The 17516-nt window shown below is 45.5% G+C and overlaps 2 long non-coding RNA genes across 3 annotated transcripts; one reads left to right on the plus strand and one right to left on the minus strand.

Moving 5' to 3' along the window:
• Positions 1–771: 771 nt before the first annotated feature.
• LOC310755287 lies at positions 772–6834 on the minus strand. Of its 2 annotated transcripts, none has more exons than XR_014544280.1 (3): positions 6326–6834; positions 3749–3877; positions 772–856 (listed from the first exon to the last, which is right to left on the minus strand). It is a non-coding gene; the product is annotated as an uncharacterized lncRNA (long non-coding RNA). The 2 variants fall into 2 exon arrangements; XR_014544281.1 differs by lacking the exon at positions 772–856 and adding an exon at positions 1535–2102.
• Positions 1868–3907, plus strand: LOC310755286. The gene is made up of 3 exons (XR_014544279.1): positions 1868–1901; positions 2188–2273; positions 3774–3907. It is a non-coding gene; the product is annotated as an uncharacterized lncRNA (long non-coding RNA).
• Positions 6835–17516: the final 10682 nt, after the last annotated feature.

The following is a 17516-nucleotide window of genomic DNA, read 5'->3' on the forward strand; positions in this document are numbered from 1 at the left end:
ACATACGCTTCAGGTTACAGACTCCGCTAACCCAGAAATAGTACCTCGGGTTAAGAACTTTGCTTCAGGGTGAGATCAGAAATCGTGCTCCAGCGGCGCAGCAGCAGCAGGAGGCCCCATTAGCTAAAGTGGTGCTTCAGGTTAAGAACAGTTTCAGGTTAAGAATGGACCTCTGGAACGAATTAAGTACTTAGCCCGAGGTACCACTGTATTTCAAGAAACTTTCTCCGGGGCATAGTTGTCTCACTTTCATTTTATCAAAATGCACTGGCCACTTTCCTTCTCATTAATTCTTTCTTGCAGTGCTTTTTTTCTGGGGGGGACACAGGGGTAAGCATACCCCTAAACATTTTGTGAATCTAAGTCTGACATCACTGAGGGGCAGTATTTCAATAGGAGTAGGAAAATGAAAGTACCCTTAAACATTTTTTAAGAAAAAAAAAGGTACTGGCTTTTCGGTACCTTCTTATGGCTTGCCTTTCCTCCTTGCCTTGCCTTTCCCTCACCTTCCTGCACTGCTCTCTGCCTTTTTTGTTTTGCTTGTATTGTGAGGGCAGAGAAGAGGAACTGGTGGGAGGAAGGTCAGGGGCTGCGAGGCCTCCTTTTTTATTGTGCATTCATTATGATTTATGTTCATGATTGGATCAGGGCACTTCATATGTGACCCGTTTCAGTACCATTCACGCCTGTAAAAGTTTCAGAACAGTCATGCCACACTTCCTTTCTAATCAATGCACGGAACATCCCGCTGAAATCCTGTTGCTTTTACGCCGCAAATGTTCCAGGTTTTCTGAGTCCCACGTTTGTTGCAGCATAGTGCAAGTGTGTCCCTTCAGACCGCGGTAAGGCAGCAACACTGGGGAAGCATCACAGAAAAAGTGGAATGAGTTATATACTGGAAGGTGGTGCAGTATATATACCCCATTAATGTACTATTATTGTATCAATGATATGTTGCAGAATACATTCCCACCCCAACAGCTTGGATGGGCCCAGAATAGGAAGGAGAGTAACAACTGAGTCTTTTCCCTTCTGCTAGTGAAAACAAAGGCCACTCCTGCTTCTCTGGTGCAAAGAAGGAGCCAGTCACCAGGCCACGCAAAATACCTTCCGTTTAAGCTGTTGACCAGGGGTTTCCCCCTTAGCCTTCTGCTGGATCAGACACGTGAACAGTGAAGCCAATATGCCGTGATCTATCCTGACCACCTCACTCTCCAATCCTTTGTATTCATGCTCACTTGCATCTAGCCCCACATTACTAACTCCATAGCAGCCAGGGGATGTGTGAATAATGCCTCTTGTAGGAGCACAGGTCAGAAAGAAAACAAGCCACAAGCCACCAATGTGATATTTAACCCAGAGAGCTGCAATGTTCTGAAACAGAGTATGTTAGTTATGGTCTCTAGGCAGGTTCTCCAGCAATGTGAGAGGCTGCTCTTTGAAATAAGAAATATAGCAACCCTGGAGTCCCCTGACTCGCAGTCTTCTTCCTGGGTGCTTTAAGTATTTGCTGGATGTTTTGGCTACAACATGATTTATATCACTCTAGTATTTATTCAACACTCTTTCTAAGTGCTCAAAGTGTTTCACATGCATTCTTGTAGTAAGGTAAAAGGCCAATGTTACAAAATCCTTATCATATGCCCTGGGGTCTTTTGAAGTGCTGTGCTTAAGTATGATTCAGCTGCCAGTCTGGTAGGCTTTTGTCCATGGAGTGGGGAAAGGCGCCACCTTTGCCTTTTCCCCAGGCGGCAAAATGTCTTGGGACGGCCTTGTCTTCATGCCACCCAATCCTACTCATAGATTCCAGGTCCAATTTCATTCAGGAAGGGCTGTGGCTCAGTGCTGGAGAATCTGCTTTGCATGCAGAAGACCCCAAGTTCAATCCCTGGCATCTCCAGGTAGGTCTGGGAAAGATTCCTGGTCTGAGAGCTGCTGCCAGTCAGTGTTGACAGTGCTGAGATAGTGGGACCAGTGGCTTGAATTGGGCAAAGGTGGCTTCCTTTGTTCCTACTCCCATTGCCAGAGAGCTGATTTGAAAATCCCTTTTCAAAATCCCTTCCTGGGCCCAGGACTGGTGATGGTGGTGGTAGTACTGTATCCTGGAAATGTAGGGCAAAAAAGGCAGCAAGGCAAGGCCCCACTAACCATGTCACCAACTGTCTCATGCACCCCTCCTCTCACCAGGTGCATCAGTAGCAACTGCTAGTCCAGACATGAAAAGTTGGCACTGAAAATCAGAAAAACCAACCACAAACCCGGCCTGTAAAAAGGTAGGAGAGCAACAGGGAAAACACTAAAATGCAGAGTTTTGCAGCAACCCTGGTGGATCCTTTAACAATGGAGTAATTGGGCACCCACTCTATCAATGGTGGCTACTCATGCTGTCTACATAGGAGATATGCTGTCCCCCTGAGCAAAGGTAGTGTGCCTTGGCAGAAGAGGGCTATTGCCCTTGTGTCCTGATTGAGGGCTTCCCAGGGGTATCTAGTTGGCCTCTGTGGCAAACAGAATGCTGAGCTTTTTCATCTCTTTGGTCTGATCAGCCTAGGCTCTTCTAATGTTCACATTCCTGCTTCAAAGTTGGGTTTAGAAATAGTCAGAAAACAAGAGAGGTTCTACACAGTACTTGTGCTTCTCTAGACAGCCAGTTTGTTGAGCATTCATCCAGATTCACTTGCACAACGTTTATGTGGAGTTTAGACTATATGTCCGGTCTTTATTGACCATTCATACCAAACTGTTTGTGGGGAGGTTATACAATAATGAGCAGCCACCCCAATTTCCTATTGCAGTGTTTATAGATCTACCTGTTAATCATTATTCATCCCACACTTTTCAAGGTAATGCTTTCTTAACTGCAAAAAGTCCATGTTTTAAGTGGATATTTTCCAGTAGGGTGCCAGAGCGCTTTAATCCACTTTAGTGGCACAAAGCTAAATTTATTGGTATTTGCCTGACAATCTGGAGGCAACACTCACTGATGCAGGGCTCATCCACCTGATTTCAGATTTCAGCTTCCTCCCACTGCAGCCCTGTATAACACATCCCACAATGTACAGTAGGTAGGTCCCTCTTTAACCCTCCAGAGTACCTTTTCAGGGGGCACAGGAGGAAAAGAAAGGTCAGTTGTGTAAGCTGCCTTCTGCTCATGCAACTGTTGGATACAAGTCTAAACAATTTTGACTTGGGATTAGATTTATGCCTCACCCTACCTCAAAGCAGCTCATGGAATTGCATACATAGAATATTATCCCATTCGATGTTCACAATCACTCTGCAAGGTAGGTTAGGCTGAGAGAAAATGGCTCTCATTTTATTCTGGATGTTGATGTGTTCTTGTAACCTGATTTGTGTTTTTATTATGCAGAGATTTTTAAAATATTAAATGGTGCACACAAATGCTTTTAAATAGTTAAATGCAGTTTGAATTGTCTGTTAATGGCTTTGAGAGCAACGCCATGAAACAAAAGTGGCTTACAAGATCATAGGAAGCTGCCATGCCAAGTCAAATGGTTGGTCCATGGAGCCAGTGTGGTACAGTAGTCAGTGACAGACCTGGGAGACCAGGGTTCGAATCTCCACTTGGCCATGCACCTCACTGGATGACATTGGGCCAGTCATTGCTTCTTAGCCTTACTTACGTCACAGGTTTGTTGCCAGGATTAAATGAGGAGGGAGGGAACCACATATGCCACTTTGTGCTTGTTGGAAATATAAATGTAATAAATGTAATAAATTCACTGACCAGCAGTGACTTTTCATGATTTCAGACAGGAGGTTTCCCCACACCTTCCTGAAGATGCTGAGAAGTAGAGTCGGGATCTTCAGCATGCCAGCTGTGTGCTCTGTCACTGAGTGTCAGCCATTCCCCAAACTGTAATAAATAATTGGATGAACCAATGAACTTCGTGACTGAACAGGGATTTCAACCCAGTTTCCCCCCTCTACCTCACCTCTAACATTCTGTCCACCACAATATTCCACACAACTCCCACTTGGTTTGGCAAAGGGTTATGGTCCCACCAGCCTCACCAGCAATCCTTCGCTGCAGGGGCAAGAAACTACTGTGAAATGATAAATACAATTTCAGAAAAGCAAGAGAAAAAGAAGTCAACCACATAGCAAGAAAAACCAGACCTTGGATACCGGAATGAGGGCCAAATAAAACAAAAGTGGTCCAGCAGTCTGCTAAATGCCCATGAATTCTACATGGAAGTTTTATTTAAAGTATTTATGTTATTTAGTACATGTCCCACTTTTCTTCCATCACAGAACTCAAGGCAGTGTACATGGGGTTCCCAAGCAGTCTCTCTCCAATTCAAGCACTCCACAGAACCAGGCCTGGTTAACTTCAGCAAGATGGTGGCATTGTACGTTCTCAGACTATGCCCTGGGAAGACCTTTTCCCCCAGTTAAGTTTTTTTGTTCAAGGCCCCTGTGTTTCTCTCTGATCCCCCCACATCATAAAGGTCTGTTCTGGGAGCACAGCTTTGCTAAGGCAATTCTCCATCCTTTCCAGTTCTGTGCAGAACTGGCTGCCGCTTCACTCAACAACGGCTAGGCTGGAGAGGTGGAGAAGCTCAGTCGCTCAGCCCCTATTGGGGGGCCCCCCAACCTAAAGCCAAGGACCACTCCACATTCCCTTTCAGGCAACCAGCTGTTCCCATCAAGCTGCCAGCTGTGTCAGAAGACTGAAAACAGCAGCCCATTGTAGTGTGAGACTGGAGCACTGCCAGGGCATGGAAACAGTGTGAGAGTGTATGTGTGTGAGAGAGAAAGAGAGTGTGTGCGCAGTGTTTTAATCTGAGCCCCCGATTCTGCAGCCCAGACCCCCATTGAGAGGTCCTTCCCACTCACTCCTCCACCTCCCATATCCACCCTAGAGCTGCAGCAAAGCTCTCATGAAAGCCATTAGCTTACTTGTACCCAGAATAAATGTCTCCAGATGGCAACCCAAGAACCCTGGTAAGTCCTAGCTAGCAGATAAGGCCTGTTTGCTTTCATAAAACAAGCTCCTTGCTCCTCCTGGGTTTCTATTCCATACAGATAATCCTATCCTTCCCTGTCTCTGAAAGTGGGGGGGGGGTAGGAAATAACTACCAGATAGGGCTGGTACAGTTCAGACACCAGAAAATCCATTTTGATTAGATTTCATGTTTCCCCATATTTGTGTCTTCAGCTGTTGCTCTCAGTATCTCCCCAATCTAGGCAAGTTCCACTTCCTGCTGGGAGATGGTGGTTTATAGCACCTCCTGAGAGATCTCATCAATAGTGATAATACTTAACATTTGCAAAGTGTTTTAGTTGTCATCCATGCAAACGATGATTTCCATAATGGTAGTCCTTTTAGGCTCCAACCTTCATTCTGTTGACCTCAGAGTATGCTCTGCTAAATTCAGATTTACTTCTGACAATGGTTAGGATTGCACTGTAGGACTCTTGCAGCAAAATGAGGAGGCTTGCGGCACCTTCACAGACTTACGTTGACTATGTGGATCATGTTTTCATGAACTTCACTTCTATTTGACGAAGTAGACTGCAGCTCTTAAAAGCTTTAGGCCTGTTAAATCGTTAAGGTTCACAAAACTCTGCTGGTTTTCCTGAATTTTTAATTTATTCTTATTTCATACAATTTATATACTGCCTAACGGGTTTGCGACATCAGCGAGATCCGAATCAGGGGCTTCCTGCTTCGTAATGGTCACACCCACACCATACATTTAAATCACACGGCTTCCTCCAAAGAACTGGGGGTACTGTAGTTCGTTAACGGGGCTAGGAACTAAAGCTCGGGTGTGGGTGCAAACTACAATTCCCAAGATTGGGGGCGGGGAAGCCGCGTGCTTCAACTGTAAGGCGTGAATGCGTCTCTTCACCGTTACGCAGAGGACAAAAGCAAAAAAGCTCCTCGGCCCCAAGGGGGTCGTTACACCCACCGCTACCTTATGGGCAGCCCGATGAGGCGCCAGATGAGGCCGACCCCTCAGCGCCACCAAAAGAGAAGCCGCCTAATAGGGGCTGCAACCTTGCGCCCCGCACCGGCCTCAGCACTTCGGATTGAAAAAAACGCCCCTCCTCCTCCTTTACCAGCTTCACTTCTTTGGCTTAAGCCGGCGCTTTCGCTGCGAGGAGAGCAGTCCGCGGCGGCGTTCTCCGTGCAAGCGGCGCTCCTCGGCTCCACTTCGGGCGAGTGCGCCGGTTTGCTGGGGCCACGGAAAGCCCTGCGTACTCGCCAGCCACCTCCTGCACGGTTTGCACTGAGCCGCCACCGCCAGTGCCGCTGAGATCAAACCCTCCCACCCTTGTTTGGCGGTTCTCTTACTCCTCCCTCTATCGGAGCTTCCTGCCTTCTCCGGCCCTCTGCTGTTTGAGGAGTTCAAGCACATACGCACACCATGGCGGCGGCGGCGGCGTTGGGACCGTCTTTGCCCTTCTCCTGCGGTCAGAGCGCCTCTTCCCCAGCTCGCTGGGCTGCCCTAGATAGCCACCTAGAGCCTCCTCGTGGTAGCGCCGATGGGGCGCAGGGAATCTCTCTCTCTCTCTCGGCGTTTCATCTTTCTACCACACAATGAGTCCGTAAGTGACTGTGGAGGCCAATTCTGGATCCACGCGTCCTTCCACAGTGGGGACCCAGGCGGGAGTTGATCACGGTGTGGATTTGCCAAGCCTGCCTTCCTCTTAGCAGGTTTCTCCCTTGCGTCCTGAGTTCGAGTGTCTTCAAAGCCCACGACACCTTTGGTAAAGGCTGTTCTCCAGTGGGAACGCTCGCCGGCCAGTGTTTCCCAATTGTTGGTGTTTATACTACATTTTTTAAAAATTGCCTTGAAACAGTCTTTAAACCTCTTTTGTTGACCACCAGTATTACGCTTTCCATTTTTAAGTTTGGAATAGAGGTACAGTGGTACCTCAGGTTACATACGCTTCAAGTTACAGACTCCGCTAACCCATAAATAGTACCTTGGGTTAAGAACTTTGTTTCAGGATAAGAACAGAAATTGTGCTCCGGTGGTGCGGCTGCGGCGGCAGCAGCAGCAGCAGCAGCAGCAGTCCCCATTAGTTAAAGTGGTGCTTCAGGTTAAGAACAGTTTCATGTTAAGAACGGACCTCTGGAATGAATTAAGTACTTAACCCGAGGTACTACTGTAGTTGCTTTGGAAGACAATAATCAGGCATCTGCACAACATGACCAGTCTAGCAAAGTTGATGTTGTAAGGCGGGAGGGGCTGCCTCCCTCCTCCGTCTTTCCTATTCCTGTCTCTGGCTCCCCTTAAAAGGCTTTGTGCCTCAGTGCTTACTAGCGAGTTATAGGGAATCTCTGCCTTGAAATTCAATAGCACATACAGGGGAGATAAGAGTGGCCTAGTGGATAGAGTGTGGGACGAATCCACTCTTTGCCATGCAGTTCCCTGAATGGCCTTGGCTCCAGTCTCCTTCTCACCCCCCCCCCCAATTACCTCACAGGGTTGTTGTGACTGTAAGTATAAAAGGGGGACGATGATGATAACCGTGCATGCCACCTTCAGCTCCTTGGAGTAAAGGTGTGTTATATTGTTAATAATAAAACCGCTTTGAGGTTATTTGTTTTTAAAGCAGTATACAAATGTTATGAAATAAATGAGCCGTGGCAGTTTTACCATATTCTGTCTCCCCTCCGGAAAGACATTGCAACACTATATACAATTCAGGGGTTTTGCTTTTATCTACCTCTTAATCTGTTCCTACGTACATTTTGGTGGTGGCAAGATCTAAAGGAGAGGCACCTAAATAGTGTGGCCAACTTTTATCCTAAAATGGCTTCCATGCTTTGAAGCTGAAACTTTTACTCAGCCTAGAGAAGGAGATAGGAACGTTTTTACCTGCCGAACATGTAGCCATTAAAAGTAGAGGAGCCCTGCCTGGAGAAAAAGTTGGCAACCCTAGACAGGTTCCTCCTTAGGTAACAGCTCCTGCCTATGTTGCTGATGCTGGGAGAGGTTCCCAGTTAGTGCAAGAAGCAGCCTATGCAGTCAGCAGGTATAAAGGATGTGGCTTTGGGGAGGGGGCAAGCTTCATTGCACTGTCATGGTGTGTACGCATTTCATATAACCCACCTGGATGAAAGGCAGCAGTGGATGCTTCTCTGCAGCACCTCAAGGTAGTCCTGCTAAAGAATGGATCCATAAATGAGCTTGATTCCAGAAGCTGCTTCAAGGTTGTAGGAGAGTAAGAAAGAGTAAGGAGGGGTGTGTGTGTGTGTGTGTGTGTGTGTGTGTGTGTGTGTGCAGAAACCACAGTAAGGTTCAAAGCCAGTGCATTAAATCACAAAAATGAAAGTAAACTTCAAGAGCAGGTTTTGTGTACAACAATCTAATCCTAATGGACAGACATAACAGGTGGGATCATAGTCCAGTGGTGGAGCAGGCACCAGGTTCAACCTCTAGGATCTCCAGTTGAAAAAGAAGGAAGAAGAAGGGGGTGGGAAATTTCTCTGCCTGAGCCACTGGAGAGATGTTGCCAGTCAGAAGAGGCAATACTGAGCTAAGCGTAAGAAGCACCTGCTGCTAAAGCCAATGGTCCATCTAGTCCAGCATCCTGCCCTCATAGTGGCCAACTGGATGCCTGTGGGAAACCACCAAGCAGGATTTGAGCTGAACACTGCTCACCCTTCCTGTGCTCTCCAGCAATTGGTATTCAGAAGCATTACTGCCTCCAGCTGTGGAGGCAGAGCATACACATCATGGCTAGGAGCCATTGATAGCCTTCTCCATGAATCTGCCCAGTCATCTTTTAAAGCCATCTAAGTAGGCCATCACTGCCTCCTGTGGCAGCGGGTTCCATAGTTTAACTATGTGCAATACTCAGACCTCATATAAGGCAGCTTCCTAATTAAACGTGGCCTGAAAAACATACTGGGAAGCCTTCACTAAATTGCACCACAACAAGAGAACTGGACTCTGGTACTTCCTGCCCCACTAGAAACACCGTCCTTACCCAGAGCTCAGGTCAGGAGAGATACATAATGATTCCCACTCACCCCTTTCCTCTTTCCTCATGAGAGCCACCCAGTTGAAGGAAAGGGTGATGTTAAAAATAAAGGAGAATGGAAGAAAAGGTCGGAGAGGAGCAACGCTCCAAGTCGTGGGACACAAATAGCTGAGAGGACAGTAAGGGAACAACTCACACTGGTATAAATAGCCCTGAAATGCAGACTGTTCCCAGCATTTTGGTCCTTTCCTGTACCCAGCTACTGTAGGCTTCCTGTTAAACCCACACGAGTGCACCCCACCAGGCCAAGTCCATGGCACAACTTCAGTAACAGCACTCCTTTAACCTCTGGCAAGAGAATTAGGCCTACAGTATGCAATACAAGGTCTCCCTGGCAGGTCTCACAGTGCAAGGGGATGTAAACAAAGCCAAATTCCAGGAGATGAGTGGGTGAAGAAACTCCCATTATGTTCAACTAAGCAATTCTGAATGGGACCTCAATTTCAAAGCCATTGTCAAATTTCTGGTTCAGCACAAGGTGACTACATTGCTAGAGTTGGGTGTGGGTGGAGTTTTTAGCCCTAGAGCAAACCCCATAACTTGATTCACAGCTCCCATGAAGTGCACACACTTCTCCCACTGCTGGTTGTTTTAAAACATTCCCTTCTTTCTGGTGATAAGCCATTGACAAATTCATGGAGGATAAGGCTATCTATGGAAAATAAGACTATCCATAGCTTATCATTGAGCCTTAGGCTCTTAATGGCTACTAGTCATCCATTGTTCCAGATGGCCCCACTAGGCTGACAGTGGGTGGGAGAAGCCCCACTGATAAGCCAGCACCACCTCAGATCCCCAAGGGAAGAAAGCTGGTCCCATGGATTGCCTTTTCAGTACTGAGGGCCCAAGATTCATTCATCCATCTATCTATCATATTTCTTAATTCCTCGTTATCAGATCATTTCAGGTCTGTGTACAAAAGTGTGAATAAAAGAATTCACACAACGTAACTGTATAATATATATTTTATAGATATATGCATACATAAAACAAAAATGCAGAAAAACACAGATCCAACTAAAATGTAATTAAAATGCCTAGGTAAACAAGAAGGTCTTAACCTGGTATAAAAAAAGAAGTATAAAGTCAATGTCATACATGTCTCCTTGGAGAGGGCATTCCAAAATCTAGGCACTGCTACAGAAAAAGCCATTGGATGTGCCAGAAACACCCTTCCCCTGCATCCCGCTCAGGAACTGCTGTGTTTAACTCCATGTGCATCTGTTTTTCTTTCATGGAAACACACATAGATCTGCCCTGGCCCTGTCTAGGGAGGAAGGGTCTGTCTTTTTCAATGGTCAACATGCATTGCTTAGCATGCTTGTTTGGCCCACTCCACATTTTGCCTCTGATCCCTCCCTTCCGTGGGTCCCGTGGTATGGGTGGGAATGTGGTTTGGGTGGGACTATCCTTTCTCCTCATTGAAAGGACAGTATGGATCTAGCAACACTGCTCTGGGTGAGAGCTCTCTGGGGTGTGTGTCCATACAGAGCTCACTAATCTCTTCATGTGGACCCTGTCCAAGAATGTTGGCTGTCACATTCCAAATCAGCTAAAGCTTCGCAACACTCATCAGTGGCGCCCCCCCCTCCGTAGAGTATACCGCAGCAGTTTAGCCTCAAGGATATGATGACATGCATGATCGTCAACAACCCTGAATTTAAAAGTAAGGTTCCTAGTCTTCCCACAATGGGAAGACTATAAAATACATTCCTGGTGTTTCGGGCACAGCAGTGGACATGAGAGCATTCCCAGGCTGATGGATGTTGATACCAATTAAGATGTCCCATAAATGTGTTTCAATTTGTAGCCCTGACTTTTTTTGTGTACTGATATAGAAATCTTTTAATTTGCTCACATCTCTAATTTCTCAATCTTTAAATTTATTATATTTATCAGAATGATAAAAAGGGTGGCATAAATAAGGCATTAAGGGTGAAATTCCTGGGACTCACTGGTTCACTCTTTTTTGCCACATTTTCAGAGTTATTTGAAAAATGATTATTTTGGGGGGTGTTGGAAAGGCATCGCCCCCCACTTCTTTTATTGATGTTAACCTTTTGTACTTCCATCTTCCTCCACTGTTTGGTATTATCATTTTTAATTAACCCTAGGATTTGTTTTACCTGAAAGTCTTGGCAGCACCATCCCAAATTGGGAATACACACTCCTCCTGAATTAATTTGTTCATAATATCTTTTATTATCTGTGATCTCTTCTCCACATGAATAAATAGAATTAGCCTATTTTGTCCTCTGTTAATTTTTGAGTCTTCAATACAATATAAGCTGAAAGAACTTGGAAGAGGTATAAGGATTTTGGAATTATGTTGGTTTTAATTGTTGCTATTTTCCCAAGCCATTTGAGCTTTTGAGCAATCATTCAGAGACATTTTGACCTTTTGCATCAGGGGGTTACAGTTTCTTTCTAAACTAACTTTACTCCTTTCTTTAGGTGACTGTACACACAGTTTCCCTATACAAAGATGAAATTCCATATAGAAAGTTGTAGGAAATAGCAATGCATAAAGTAATCCTGAAATGTGAGATCTTCAGTCCCAGAGGACCTTCCCTACGCATGGATGTTCATTTAGAGGAAAAGTGCAATTATACTTGCAGCTGGCTTTCTTCCAATCTTCTATGGAGGATATCCGAATTCTATTGACCTTAATTCTTTTGTAGAAATTTTATGACAGTGAAAGAAGAAAACCAACTGCAAGGCAATAGTTTGAAAAATTGTAGTACGTTTAAGCAGCAAGTTAGCTAAAATTAAAAGATTATTTTCACATGCATCTCGTTCTATGGGCTAAATACAACTCGAAACAGATTTCCAGATGACTAGCTGACCCTGGGACAAGTGCTCCCCCTGTTGGACTCACAGTGCCATTGTCAAGCAGCAAAAACAACTGGAGCATTAGTGCACCTTAAAAACCATAACAAATTTATTATGGCATAAGCTTTTGTGGACAGTCTACTTCATCATATGCATCCTGAGTTACAGGAACATATATACTTGGTTGGGATGAAGGATTGTAAAAGTAAGCTGAGGGAAATGAAATACAGAAAAGTACAGGCAGTCATGATTATGTACTTAACCATAGTAATTCACAAAACAGTTTTTGGTGACTCAGACATTCTGGCATCGGCAAGTCAATTAACACATACAATGTGTTAAAAATCCCTTTGTCTCAGTTAAGTCCACAAATGATAGCATTGAAACACCCGATATATTTTAATTCAGCAGTTTCCTGCTGCAGTTTCCCTTTGAAGTTCTTTTGCTCCAGGATGGGTTCCTTAAGATTATTTACGCAGTTGGAAGGTTGAAATGTGGCACACACACCGGTTTTTAATATTGCCATGTAGATTCTTTAAGCACTGCACTACTGTGAGGAAACTTGTAGAGCAAAAAGTCTCGAATTGGCAACCTGTCAGATATGAATTCTTGCCTTAATCTATTGCCTAATCATGGTGCCACTGCAGGTTGGCAGGACTAGTCCTTAAAGAATCAAAGACCTAAATTAGAGCTTTCGTAAAGGCAGAAGCATTCAAAGAAACCAGTTCTCTGAAATGAGTTTAGGGCTCAGGAAGAGATGCTACCACTGCCTCTTGAACGTAACCCTAGCTTTGTTGGCATAGTGGTCCCAACTCCTCCACTTGAAGAAGTTTTCGATGCCCCGGATTCATTGGCTTTGTTAGGCATGGTGTCTCGAGAAGTCCACGTGGACTAATCCCTAACGCCTGCTCAGGATTAGTCCATGTGAATCTCTCAAATTTCCCAGGAATTTTTCTGTATCTCAGGCATAGAATACCGGCAGACATTTCTGGAGGGAGAGGGCATGAACGATTCCCTGAGTGGATTACTCCTCAAGGGGTGCACAAGGCCCCACATTTGAGAGGTTGTCATGGAGACACACTTTGGAAGCGGAAATAGAGCTAGGAAAAGTGCAGAATCTAAATTGGGCCCAAATTGTCCCTCTGCCACTGTTGACTTCCTTAACCGCAAGCACCTCCTCTCCTTCCATAAATAAAATGCAGAGTGGAGCTAGGCAATGTAATAACCAACAACTTCAGCAGTGCATACCACACCCCTCCAGCTAACCAGATTTCCTTTCTGCAGACCGCAAAAGAACCGATGAGGGCAAGGGGGAGATCCCATTTCACTCTAGCTTCAGAAGCAAGCAAGACTAATGTTCAGTAGCATTAAATATATACAGGTTTACTGCCTCTGTATTTTTCAGTTGTGGGGTAAGAGTCTGAAGCTGGTTCTCAGTCACACATCTGCAGTTGCTAGGAATTTTTTATTTCAAGGTAGTAACATGCTGCAGGTACCCCCAAGATTCTATGCTATCTCCAATGATTTTTAACATCATATGGAATTGTTGAATACCATTGTCACAGGTCTGGAGCACTGATAACACTCAGATGAACATATACATACCATCTCAAGCAGATGTAGCTTTGTCAGTTCTGAACCGGTGCCTGCAGGTAGTAATAGACTAGGAGAGGGCTAACAAATTGACAGTGAACCCCAGCAAGACAGAGGCACTGTTGGTATGCAGCTCTTGTGTCAAGGAATTGGATGTGCAACCTGTTCTGGACAGAGCTGCACTCTCCCTGGAGGTCCTGCCAGATCCACTACTGCTAGGTATCACATGGCTACAGTGGCAAGGACTGCCTCCTTCCAGTACCTGCTGGTTTGTCATCTTTGACCGCTCTTGGATCAGGATAGCTTGACCACAGTTTTCCACACTAGTAACCTCCCATCTTAATTACTGTAATACGGTTTGCATGGGCCTGCCCTTGAAGATGGTCTGGAAGCAGCAGCTAGTGCAGAATACAGTGGTACCTCGGGTGCTTCAGGTTAAGAATAGTTTCAGGTTAAGAATGGACCTCCGGAATGAATTAAGTACTTAACCCGAGGTACCACTGTACTGTCAATGTAGGCAAGGCCGTCTTAAGCATATCCGGCGTCGTGGTACAAAGATCACTCCAGCGCCCTCCGTTTCCCAGAGTTGTAGACCTTTTCCCAAGCCGCTGTGGGGATCACTCTCCTCCCACGGAGGCCTGGGAAGGAAGCTGCACACCCGCCAGCCATATAGTTGGCAGGGCACAGCTTCCATCCTAAGCCTCTGCAGGGATCGCTCTCCTTCCACGGAGGCTTGGGAGGCAAGCTGCATGCCCGCCAGCCATATGGTTGACGGGGCACAGTTGGCGGGCGTGCAGGGAAGGGAGGCCGCCAGCAAAGCCGCACAGCTCCCCCACTCGCTGGGCGCCCCTGAGAGGCCAGCGCCCTGGTGACACACACCAGTAAGCCCAATAGGAAAGATGGCTCTGAATGTAGGATCATATGCACAGGCAACTGCAAAAGGAGGCACTTTGTACTGGCTACCTATATGTTACCGGGGTCCAATTTAACATGCTGGTGTTAACATTTGAAGCCCTACACAGCTTGGGATCTAGGTACTTGATGGGATGCCTTATTCCTTAACATCCACTCTGGCTTCTTGGATCAGAAGAGGGAACCCTTATATTTGTTCCACCAACAAGTGTTGCTTGCTGTGTGAAAATAGGCTGCACTTGGTAATTGTGCCCCAACTCTAGACTTCCCTCCCCCCGGAGGTACGGATGGCTACATCTTTGATGAACTTCTGTCACCTAGTTAAAACAAAACTGTTCTCTCCATCTCTTGGGAGGATCTGGCTGAGTCTGTTCTGGTGGTCAATATTCTCTTTATTGCACTCCTGCATCTGCTTGTTGATTTTTACTTGTATTTGGTATACTGTGTTGGGAACCACTTTGGGACAACATCATGATGGTGGAAAGAGGTCTATAAATGCTATAAATAAAGAAAAATAAATGTGCATTAGGTTTTCCCAAACTATGCTTCACTCCCAACAATGGATTGTGCCCTATGAAGCACAAGCGTCACTCTGGCACAAAGTGCTCCCCAGTGAGCTGACCCCAGCAAACTCCATTGATTTACAATGACATTCCTAGGATCAGCCCACTTTGCTCCTTCAAGGGGAATGAGGCCTTGGGCCAGGCCATGTTGCTAGGGTGCCTCATAGGTCACAGGTTCCCAGTGCCAAGGATGCATATTTGGGCTCATGGAGAGGCCAGTACCTTTTTTCTAAGTGGAATCGGCAGCACATAGTTAGCTTGTTTTATAGGAAAAATTCCATCCTGCCCTTCTAGTGCCCGTACTTACAGCACTTTAAAAACACAATACTATAAAATGATAAAATATAACAATGCTGACACATAAAATACACAGCAAATAATATACACAACATTAAATCCAATTTCAAAAAAAACAAGAGATCACAAGCAAAAATGACCTTTGCAGGCAATGCTTGTTGCTGTTGTTTGCATTTGTCTGTCTCAAGAGACAGCCTGCTAGAATCAAACTTTATTTTGCCAGCCAGCAAACAAGAGACAGAGGGGAGCACAAATGCTTCCCAGGGCAAAGCATCCCACAATATTAGTGCAGCCTCTGAAAAGAACTCATCGCTTGTCATCTCCAGTCATGCCTCCATCCTAAGCAGGACACAGAAAAGGGTGTCTGTGTCTGAGTTTAGAGGGTGGGAAGGATGAAATGAGAGGAGGCAACTTCCCCAGGTATCCATAACCTAAGCCCTTTGGGGGCTTTAAATGTGCTCCCTAACACCCTGAACTGTGCCTGGAACCAAATGGCAGCCAAGTACAAGACAGATGCCACATGGTCTATGGTGCGTGTCCACTAACATCTTTGTTGCTGAACTGGACTAACTGTAGCTTCTGAAGACGCCTCAAAGGTAGCCCCATGTAGAGTATGTTGCAGTTACCTTATAACTACAGTGTATGTTACCTGAGCCAGGTCTACCTTCCTCAGGAATGGGTACCACTGGTGTGCCAGCCTACATGGAGGTGGGGGTCAGAGCGACATGTTATCTGCATATTGATGACACAATACTCTAAACCAGTAATTTTGGGTAGATGTTGAGCAGCATGAGGGAGAGAACTAATCCCTGATGGACATCCTACACCAGTGGCCAAGATGCTGAATAAGAACCCTCCATTACCACCTTCTGGGACTGACCCATGAGGAAGGACCAGAACCACTGTGATAGAGTGCACCTCAATGACACCCCCAATCAGAAGTCTAGAAAGATACCACAGCCAATGGTACTGAATACCACTAAGACATTGAGCAGAACCAACAGGGACCATCTCCCCTATCTAGATCCCAGCACAGGTTACCTACCAAGGCAACCAAACGTGTTTTAGTCTCAAAACCAGGACTGAAGCTGGTGGAGTCCAGAAATAGCTTTTTCAGCAGAGGTCTTACTTTAGCCATCTTAAGGCTGGATGAAATTACAAGCTCCTTCAAGGAGACATTCATTCAATTATTATCTGTTCTTTTCATTGAAAAATCTATCTGCTTATCTGAATGAGAGACATTCATCCTGGAACAGGATCGAACAGCCTGGAATAGGAGTGTTGTCGTACATGGGGTGGGTGGAGAGTGGGGAGGAGATGCAGAAGCAATGAAGGACTAAATTACATCTTCTCTCCCTCTCCTCTGCTGAGAGTGTAAAAAGAAATGTGTGTCTTTCACCCACTTTCCCCTTTTTTAGTGGAGTCTGGAAAGCGTTATTGTGATGGCATTCATCCTCATAACCTCAATCCCACCCCCTTTCCAGGATACTTATGATACAGTACTTCCCATCAGGGGTTTGAGCAAACAAATTCCTGCTGTCCATTTTCCTCTACACACATCCAAGACTTTCTCTTTTTTTCAAGTCCGGAACACAACATTAGCCCTTTCTACATTTTTTGTTTTTAAATTGTGTGCACCTATTGTCTTTTTCCTCCATCAGTTGTTTTTGTGTGTGCGTGCGTGTACGCGCACGCTGCTCCTTTATGTCTCTGTTTCCTCTCTCATTCTCTTACAAAGAACAAACCAACCCTAGACAAAGAAGATTGTGGTTAGGCCACTGGTGCAATCCACCTCTTAAGTCATGTCCTTTCCTACTGCTGGACCAATGAAATAAGGGAATTACTAGAAGGGCAAATAAGGAAGTGGGAAGCAACCCCAACCTCAAAGAGGCTTCATTGGAGCAGCTTATGCTATGTTGCTGTGGAATAACCTTTACTGTTTAGGACAAAGAGTGTGCATGCTCTTCTGTGTTTTTCAGAAATGGTGACATGTTCAAACAGACCCACCTTCAAAGAAAAGGGGGAACAGGGCCTTAGTGGTTCCGGTGCAACACAGATGCAGGATAATCCATTTGAGTCAAAGTGCATTGTGGTTTGCTCCTATAACCGTGTTTCCAATGCCAGACCGAGGATCCTATTAATAACAGATTACAGTGCCTACATGAAGAATGCATTTCTCTCACCCCATTAAGTATCTACAACTCATCATGCAAGTCTGTTATGGAGCAAGATATTTGGATTATAGCGCATAACTGATAGGTGGAAATTAAACCCAGCAAATATCTTCTTAGA

Source organism: Podarcis filfolensis (assembly GCF_964270895.1).
Source record: "Podarcis filfolensis genome assembly, chromosome: 2".
Classification (NCBI taxonomy): domain Eukaryota; kingdom Metazoa; phylum Chordata; class Lepidosauria; order Squamata; family Lacertidae; genus Podarcis; species Podarcis filfolensis.